At 40.5% G+C, this 9,661-nt stretch overlaps 1 pseudogene; it reads left to right on the forward strand.

The window, feature by feature from the left end:
• The first annotated feature begins 6,807 nt into the window (after nt 1-6,807).
• LOC142433294 (ferritin heavy chain pseudogene) lies at nt 6,808-7,377 on the forward strand (annotated as a pseudogene).
• The last annotated feature ends 2,284 nt before the right edge of the window (nt 7,378-9,661 follow it).

The following is a 9,661-nucleotide window of genomic DNA, read 5'->3' on the forward strand; positions in this document are numbered from 1 at the left end:
AGACATATTTACACTGTTTAAGAGCAAGGATGCCACTTGGAACACTAAGGTGCGCCTATCCCAAGCATATTTGTATATATGGTGCCATCATCATTTTCTAAACATTTTCTTTCTATATAAGTCCTTGGTATCAGTTCCTCTTTTTTCCCTCCTTTTCCACCCTCCCACTCTCATTACCCCTGGATAAATTATAAATATTATTATTTTCATGTCTTTCATGAACCACTGTCTCCCTTCATCTACATTTCTTCTGTTCATCCCCTTGGGGAGTGGCTGGTGGTTATGTGTTGATCATTGTCATTGGTTCCCCCTTCTTCCCCCCCTCTCCACACCTTACCCCTACCCTCCTGGTATTGCTACTCCCATTTTCGTTCCTGAGGGGCTTATCTGACCTGGATTCTATGTGTCATGAACTCTTATCTGTAACAGTGTACATGCTACAGTGTAGCAAGGACTGAAAGGCAGGACTGGTGATTCTTAAATGATACTATTTCACAGTCCTATTCAGGAAATGATTTTTTAAAATTGTTTTACTACAAATTGCACTGTCATCAAATTATGTGATATTGTGTATATATAATTACATACTAGGCATGGGCAGCTTGCCATTAATTAAAAGATAAATTTTACTTTGAATTTTTATTTTCACTAGTTACTGAATTCTTAAAATCTGTGAATCCAAACGAAATGTGGACCCTAGAGAAGTGATGGACAAGAAAATGAACCAACCACCAGGAAGTACCGGATTTCTGGGCCCTGAAACACTTGTACAAAATCATTTCAGTAGGAATATTTAACAAACTCACCCTATTTTAGGTTTCATCTTTTCTCCTCAAACCTAGCTGCACATGAATGGGCTGAACTTAACTAGAGACAGGAGACAAAGGAGATAGAATTCCCTTAAAGCCACTTTATTTTCTTATTTTTTGGTGGAAAGGGTGTTCACACCCCTCAGAACACCTTTGAGAGATCTGCCCAGTAGCACTGTAATGATTTGGGGAGCAGTGTCTACCTAAGTGACCCTCCTCTCGATTCTACAATAAAAACTTTTCTCTAAGCACTGTTGCCAATTGGAGGAGGGATCGTTACAGTGGATTTTCTCTCAGGAGTTCTATCTTATTGTTATCAGAGGCTCAGTCTGTGGGTAGAGTCTCTAATAAAGATATCTGCTTCATAGCACACAGCGGCCTCTATCCACAATCCTCAGCATCTACTGTCAGGGGCAAGAGACAGGCCGAAATCAATCCTGGGCAACCATCTACTGTGTGTTACAAAGGCCTCATTTATGGAACTCATAGGGAGACGTAGATTGATGTCTATGGGAGCCAGGGACCTTCTGTAGCAATTTACATCACCCTTTCAACCAACAACTACCAATTGGGAAAGTATTGCTTTCTAGTCAGCTCCCTATGGAAATTTGCGTTGTCAGGATCTGATTGATTCCACCCTTGGTAGATCAATGGCTGTGAGCCTAGTCTCCAATCAAACCTCTTCTTTCATAACAATTAGCTGCCTCTGTCAGCAGGCCTCAGTGTCAACCAGAAGTGGAGGAACAGCCTAATTATAATTGACCCCCAGGGAAGTTTGTCCAGTTGATTTCAGAGGCTGTTATAGGGTACACAGGGAAGCAAGTATTGTACTGACTAAGGGTGAAGACTCCAAACCAAGGCCCTTCTGTAGCAATTCACAGCAGGTTTGCAGGTCATTGTTACTGGGTGGGCTACAGGTTGTCATTCTCTAAATGGACCCCCAGAGATGTCTCCCTTGTTCTCAACTGGGCTCCCCTTGTAGTGTGTTCCCTGTGGGTACAGCCTCCACTAAATATCTCTGCTTCCTAGCACACATCAGCTTTCATTAGCAGGTCGCAGCATCCACCAAAAGAGGAAGCAGACAGACTTAGATTGAGTTCTTGAGAGGTCTGTTCTGTTGATTTCAAAGGCCTGGGCGACAGGGTGCACAGGGAGCCAGGAAGAAAAGTGTTGCCTATGAGTGAGAAGATACTCCATTGAATGGCCTTCTGTAGCAATTCACAAAAGGCTTATTATCAACAGTGTCTGGCTGAGAAGTTGAGGGCAAATGGATTCCAGGGAAGGAAGTAGGCCTTGTGGATTTTAGAAAGGTTTGGTGTACAATCTCTTTGTGCAGGCAGGGATTATGTTATTTAAGATGTAGCCAGCAGCCCCTATGAAAAGTTGACTGGTAGTTCCTTGGGTTAAGGCCTGGGCTTCTGACTGCATGGTCACCAATTGCTGGGTTATAAGGTAGCTCCATTTCCATTTGTTTTAGCTATCGACAAATCAATTTCTATAATGGGTGCACATACTAACAGAACCATGAGCCATGGATGAGACTTCGTATCTCACCACATCCCCTCCAACACTTGTTACTTTCTGATTTTTTTAATTGGCCTACCTTTGAGGGTTTTTGGTGGTATCTCATTGTTTTAATTTGCATTTCACTTTAGCTAATGATCGGGAAAAATTCTTATGTTTATTGGTCATTTGGATTTCCATCCTTGTGAAACTTCTGCTAATGTCCTTTTCCCAAATGCTCAATGGGACATTTTTTTTATGGTAGGCTAGCAGAGTATTGTAGATTTTACTAAGAAGACCTTTGTCTGATGTGTCATTGCTAAAGGTTTTTTCCCAGTCTTTCATCACTCTTGGTAAAGTCTTTTGTTGCACACAGGTGCTTCATCTTCAGTATATCCCACTTGTCAATTTACACTTCCTCTGTATTTGTGTCCTTCTCTAGTTCCAATAGTTTATGTCTGCACCAAAGTTCTCAGGGTTGTCCCAATTCCCTTAGTAATGTCCCTAATAGTTTAGGGTCTTAACTTGAGGTATTTGTTCCATCTTGAGTTTTTTCTTGTGCACGGAGTGAGGTAAGGGTCTTGCTTCATTTTTCGGCAGGTACATTTTTTCCAGTACCACTTGTTGAAGAGGGCATCTGTTTCCCATTTAATATTTTGTGGACCCTTATCAAAGATGAGTTATCTGTATGCTGATGGTTTCATTTTTGGGTTCTGAGTTCTTTTCCATTGGTCTGAATATCTGTCATTATACCAGTACCATGCTGTTTTGACTACTGTGGCTATGTTATAGGTGCTAAAGTCAGGTAAAGTAAGCCCTCCAACTTTGTCATTCTTCTTGAGGAGTGCTCTGCTAATTCTGGGCTTCTTCCCTTTCCATGTGAAATTGATAGTCAGTTTTTGTAATTTTTTTTTAAGAAAGATGTTAGAATTTCTCTCAGGATAGCATTAAACTTGTATAGTACCTTGGACACTTGCTTGGTAGAATTCTCCTGTGAAGCCATCTGTCTGTCGGGGTGGGGTGGGGGTTTATCTGGTATTTCCTTGATAAACTTGTCAATTTCCTCTACTGCTATGGGCCTCTTGAGGTTCTTGACATCCATCTGGGGGAGCCATGGGAGGGATTATTTTTCCAAGTATTTGCCCATGTCTTCCAAGTTGTTAAGACCCACTTTCAGCTAGCATAATTGTGTTATCTGGAAATCACAGTTTGTTCATAAGCCTTTCTCCCATCCTGATGCCATATTATACTTCATATAATCCAAGTTCTCTGATTATTTGTTCAGCATACAGATTGAATAAGTATAGTGAGAGAATACAATCCTTACATAAACTTATCCTGATTTTTAATGTTTGCATAGTTCTCCACCCATTACATCATGAGTTTCTCAAGAGTAAGTGTCATATCTTGTTGATCTCTCTGTTATCAGTTCTAACCAAAATAATTCATGGCAGGTGCCATGTTTGTTGATGGAGTTAATATATCACAGAATTATTTAAATTTGAAATGCTTGTTTTAAGCAGTTGGCCCAGTTAATAGATAGTACCAATAGCCCCTTCTTTTAAAAAGTCCCTAAAAGGTTAGGGTATTTTGGTGATCAATAAACACCTCTTGTGGATACTTTATTACCTGAGCCTCAGATGTCACCTGGTTAGGTTAAATCATTGTCTTGACATTTTCCTGGATTGACACCAATGCCATTGAAGAACAGAATAGGATACTATTTTCTGACTTGTTGACAAATAGTACGTTATTTAAATGCTCTAGATTGGTAGTTTCATGTGGCATGAAGTAAAACTATCAGGGTAATATGTGGATGTAGCTATGGCAGAATACACAGAATTGCACAAAACGACACAATACTGTTGAGAAGAAACTTCACTTACAAGATCAAGTCAAGACGAACAGTTATTCTCATTTCTTATTTTGCTTGGATGATGTTCACATAACATTCCAGTTAGCTATTGGCACATTCATTGGAAGAAACAAATTGCTCAATTAGCCAAAAGTATTATTACCAGAAAATAGATATTATAAATAAATTGCACTCCAAGATCATTTTTCTGCTTAATTGTTGGAATATTATGTTTGAATTACTGAAATGTAATATACTTGTTTCTCATAATTGTTAGAACTTTGGCAATAAGGGACCAACAATTCTTTTGATTAGTACCTGTGTTTATTTTGACAGAATGTCATGAAGGGAATATCTTGCTTGATGAAGTAGGCATTTTTCTCTTGGGAATTACACACATCATTTGGAATTTTATAAAGTGTAATTACACTTTCTTTTAAAGCCTTACTGTTTGAAATTTATTGTCAGGAATAGATTTTCTTTTTTAACATTAACTCTATATTTTAAGAATTATAGAAACAATCTGAAGAACATTACAGACTGGGATTATTCAACTCAAACATATACATGTTTTTATTACATGTTAATAACATCCCACTATTTTCTGGTTGTACAAAAAATAAACAACTAGTAAATTTTTTCACGTCTTTATAAAATGGATTAGCACTTTAAAAAGAAGGGATGAAATGGGATTTTCACCTCCTTAACATAAAAGCTACTTAAAAACTTGCATTTATATTATAGTTGATAAAATATTCTCATAAATTTTTTTAATTCTGCTGTACTGTACAAGAAGGGAAGTAACAGGGCCCACTGCTAATACATGGTAAATAAACATACATCAGGCTTGTCTTCTTTTTCTCCTTTATCAGATGTTGGATTCTCCTCATGTTTCATTTCTTCAGGTAAATCTTATATAATTTTTGATTAGCTATGTCAGCCTGTTTTCTCTTTGGTCCCTTTTCCCCTTTGCTTGCACTTTTTTTGTCTGAAGATTTATCCTGTCCTGAAGCCTTTTTGGCTTAGTCTCTGCTTTTGCAGCAAGGCTTCACTGACAACCTTGCTGCTCTCTTGGGTTCCTCCTTCACCAACCCTTAGCCCTAGCTGACATTACTTTGGGGCATCTTGGGTGTGGACAGGGATCTTTCCAGATACTTGCAGACCACAGGGCACTGAGCGCTGTCTCAAAGCTGGGTTGCCTGGCTACTGCCGTTCTGACCGCAACCTGACATACTGGTAGAATTTTCTATATATGAAATCCAGGAACGACAGTAACCAGACTAATAATTACCTAGATGTATGTCAAGGGAGGTTGATGGGAAATTTGGAGCTAACCCCAATGAATACAAGAAAGAAGAACGTATTCTGAAATGGACCGTGGTGGTGTTTGCAAAACACTTTTTAATATGTGTTAACTATTAAATTATATGATATGTAAAATATATGCCAATAAAACTTATTTTAAAATAAAAAGAACAGTGTCTGGGATCTTAAAGGCATTAATTTAAATGAGGTGCCAAATAAGGCTGCAGAAAAAAGCACACCTGCCTCTATGATCCAAGGATTGGGAACAGTAAAAACAAATCAGAGGAGGGAATTGCATTAGAATAGACGGTTATGTTTGACAGTGAAAGGCACAAATTAAACAGGGATAAGAATAGTCTTGTCCACAGACAGGGTACAATGGAAAGTGGATTACTGCAGATATAGATAGGTTTAAACTTAAAACCTAAGCATTTGTTTTATATTTTGATCTATTTTCAATTTGTTCTAGTTTTTATGACTTTCTGCTTTCTTCTGAAATGAGGTTTATGTGTGTGTGTTTTATTTTACTGCTGTTGTTTTTCATATCATTCTTTTTGTATGATTTCCTTTATATGTAATGCAAGATAATTAATCTTATAAATATAATAATTGAACTAATACTTTCTTGAGGTGATGACAGGTGAGGTTTTGGGCGCAGGGGTTATTAATAGCAATAGATAAAAAATGAATACAATGTTCTAAGAGTGACTGTTGTGATTATTGCACAAGTCTTGATGTATTTGAACTATTGAATTACATGATATGTTAACATGTTAATAACAGTTTGAAAAAGATAGACGTGTGTCTGATAGGTCACCTACTCTTAAAAATCCCAAGGAGTATTTGTATACTTACCACATGGGGAAAGTAAGATTCAGAATCAATTCAATGGAAAATAACAAAACAATATTAAAGATCATTATTGATATGTCAAGGGATGTTTTAAACCATCATATTTAAACTGTCAGAACAATGCGCAATTAAGGTTTCAGAAGCACACCAAGGATGAATTCCAAATAGTAGCCCATGTTCTCTCAAATGACTTGGAAAACGTTAGAGAGCCTTGTTTTCATTCCTTAACCAGGCTCCATGGAACTCTGTGCTACTGCTAAGAACCTTGGGCCCGCCCACATGCCCACACCTGCCAATAATTAATGGAACCTACATCCTGGTCCCAATCACTTCCTTTAAATGAGCTTCCCATCCGGGTCCTAAAGCAGCCCTGCGGTACCCGTTCTGAATTTAACGTCTGCGTCAGAACTCTGCCTTGGCAACGAAGCGAGGACTCTGTCAAATACAGCCTGCCTCCTTCAGATCGCCATCATCCACCCCGTCATGGCATCGGCGTCTTTACCTGAGGCGTCCCAGGACTACCGGAAGCATTGTGAGGCTGTCATCAACCAGCAAATCAGCCTCGAGCTTCAGGCTTCTTACACCTACCTATCTATGGCCTGTCACTTCAACCGCAAAGACGTGGCCTTGAAAAATTTCGGCGCCTACTTTATGCAGCTGTCCAAGGAGGGCCTGGAGTTTGTGGAGTCGCTGATGCAGCTGCAGAACGAGCGCGAGGGTCGCATCGAGCTCCGTGACATCGCGAAACCTGATGTGGACGACTGGTGCAGCCCGATTTTCGCCATGCAGTACACCTTTAACCTGCAGCAGAAAATCAACCTGAACCTCTTGGACCTGCACTGGGTCACCACCGAGCAGGATGACAAGCAGCTGGGTGACTTCCTGGAGAGCCGCTTCCTGCAGCAGCAAGCCAAGACTATCAAGGAGCTCGGCAACCACCTGATCCAACTGCGCCTTCTGCGGGACCAGGACTTCTGCCTGGCTGAGTACCGCTTTGACAAGCTCATTCTTGTTGACGGTGAAAAGGAGAGTTGCCCCACGGACACAGAGTGACCCTTGTGTTCTGGTATCACTCAGGCGTCCCGCAGTTACAACCAGTTCACTTCTCTTTCTTTCCTCTTCCCACTTTGCTCTTCCTTCCAATAAAGGGCCTTGTTTTCAGAGTTAAATAAGGGTCTCCTGTGTCATTCTTGTGGGTGAAACACTCACCCCTTTAAAAATAACATGCAAAAATCCCCATACAGGTATCCAGGAATCTCATCAGCCAGCCAGCTCTGTCCTTATGCAGCTTGGATGTACCCGGATGGAGGGAGAGAAAAGGTATGTGAGGAAAGCCTGGCAAATGCAAATGAATCTTCCCTTATAACTAAGTAGGAGTGTGGTAGGGGGAGGGGTCAAGGGCGTCCTTGAGTGACTGAGTAAGCATGTGTGTGATAAAAGTATAAACTTATCCATTGGAATTCATGTGCCCACTTTGACATAAGTTTCCTGCACCTACTAAAAGGTCCTGAGTGATTTAGAAACACATTCATAGTCACTTTCTTGGTCTCCCATTCCCACTTTCTGTTTGGAAGTCCCCGGATGCATCTCTCTACCCTAGGCGCCAGTGATTGGAGAGCAGCTCTGGTCTAGCTAACAACCAGTAAGAACTGGTCTTGACTCAGAAGGTAGGGGATGAGGGGGTGAACTGCTCCTAGCCTCTTTATTCTGTTTGTTTTTTAAGACAATGTATGAAGTTGTGGAATAAATCTGCAAAATTAAATATGTATATATGTAGGTTTAGAGAGTGGTGGTAGGAGTGGAAGATATTTCGTTTTCTCCCTTAATATAAACCAAATGTTCGGCGTTACTTTGCTTCAGGACAGTTTCTCTTCATTTGTAAATTAGAGGAATATTATTGGGCTAAAGTGCCCCCAAATTGTGCATACTATACTGAACAAAAAAAACCGTAGTGGCATTTTGAAAGGACTTTATGAAAGAGAAAAGTAAGGCCATCTAAGGAACAAGGATTAGCATGCTATGCCATCACCACATGTAAGTCATTGTCAAATGAAAATGCGTTTCACCCGCAGCAATGGTGATGGAATAGCAGTGCGACACTGAGTTCATAGCACCAGCTGCTCTCCATTGCATGATGTAAAAGAAACAAATCCATTGCCTTAGCGCGACGTCAAATCACGTTAGCTCTGTGTGGATTTCTGAGTCTGTGACTGTGTACGGGACTACCCTGAGCTGCTGGTGTTTGCGAACTGCTTGCCGTTCAGATCAGAGTCCAACTCTTAACCACAACTTACCACCCACCCCCGAAGAAAATGCACTGCACTCGAGTCTATGTGGGCTCATAGGGACACCCCTATGGGTTTCTATGTCTAACTACCTGTTTACAGAAGTGGAGAGCTCTGTTTTTCTTGGACTAAGAAGCTGGTGGTTTCGACCTGCAATCTATGCACTTCACAATACTATACATAACCGCTACACCACCAGGGCCCCTAACCACTACATACTCGATGGTACTTGTGAGTTTGTTATATGAAGGTTTCCCTCACCTGGACTATGATGTACTGGAGAGTACAGAAAAGTATGTATCCAAAGGAAAACACATTCGATTTATCTCTCACATCAAGGACAGTGAGGGGCCCAGTTCACGTTGGAAGAATTTATGAAGTCCAATTGGATAGCATTTCTCAACTTCAGTAGCCAAAATTTCCTTAATGTGAACTCTCTGAACGGATGCTTCCAAGACCAGTGGTAAGTGGGATGGGCAATATTAACGAGTCCAGGAAGGCCTAGAGATTTCTTGCAGATAGCACTTCAATGGTTGTTATTTTCAATAAACCACCCCAGCTGCAATAACACATAGAACACAATCAGCAAAGTCTGCATTCATTACTAGAGGCGAAATAACTATGATGGATCTGTTTTCAAAATGCCTGTGATGTCCTGGGTCATTTCATTTGATTTATATATACAATATTTATGAGTAAGGAGAAGAAAAATGAAACTGGATGCCTCTGTAGAGGATTCCTTAAGGAATTCTGCGGCTTGGTAGTAAACCCGCCAAAGCTTTTGTAATAAGAAGTGTGAGGGATTGCATAATGCAAGATGAAGCCATTAAAAAATCCCGTGGAAGACGCACACCAGCCTGTGTGATCACAAAGTGTCGATGGGTTCAGGTATCAGGCATCTAAGACCCCGAATAAAACCATACCCAATGTGAATGGGGAGGCCATGGAGTGGAGACCTAATTCCCATCTGTAGACAATTCGACATCCCCTCACAGAGGGATCACAGGGAAAAGATGAACCAGTCAGAGGGCAATATAGCACCGATGAAACAC

The sequence above is a fragment of the Tenrec ecaudatus genome, chromosome X, assembly GCF_050624435.1.
Source record: "Tenrec ecaudatus isolate mTenEca1 chromosome X, mTenEca1.hap1, whole genome shotgun sequence".
NCBI classification, from domain to species: domain Eukaryota; kingdom Metazoa; phylum Chordata; class Mammalia; order Afrosoricida; family Tenrecidae; genus Tenrec; species Tenrec ecaudatus.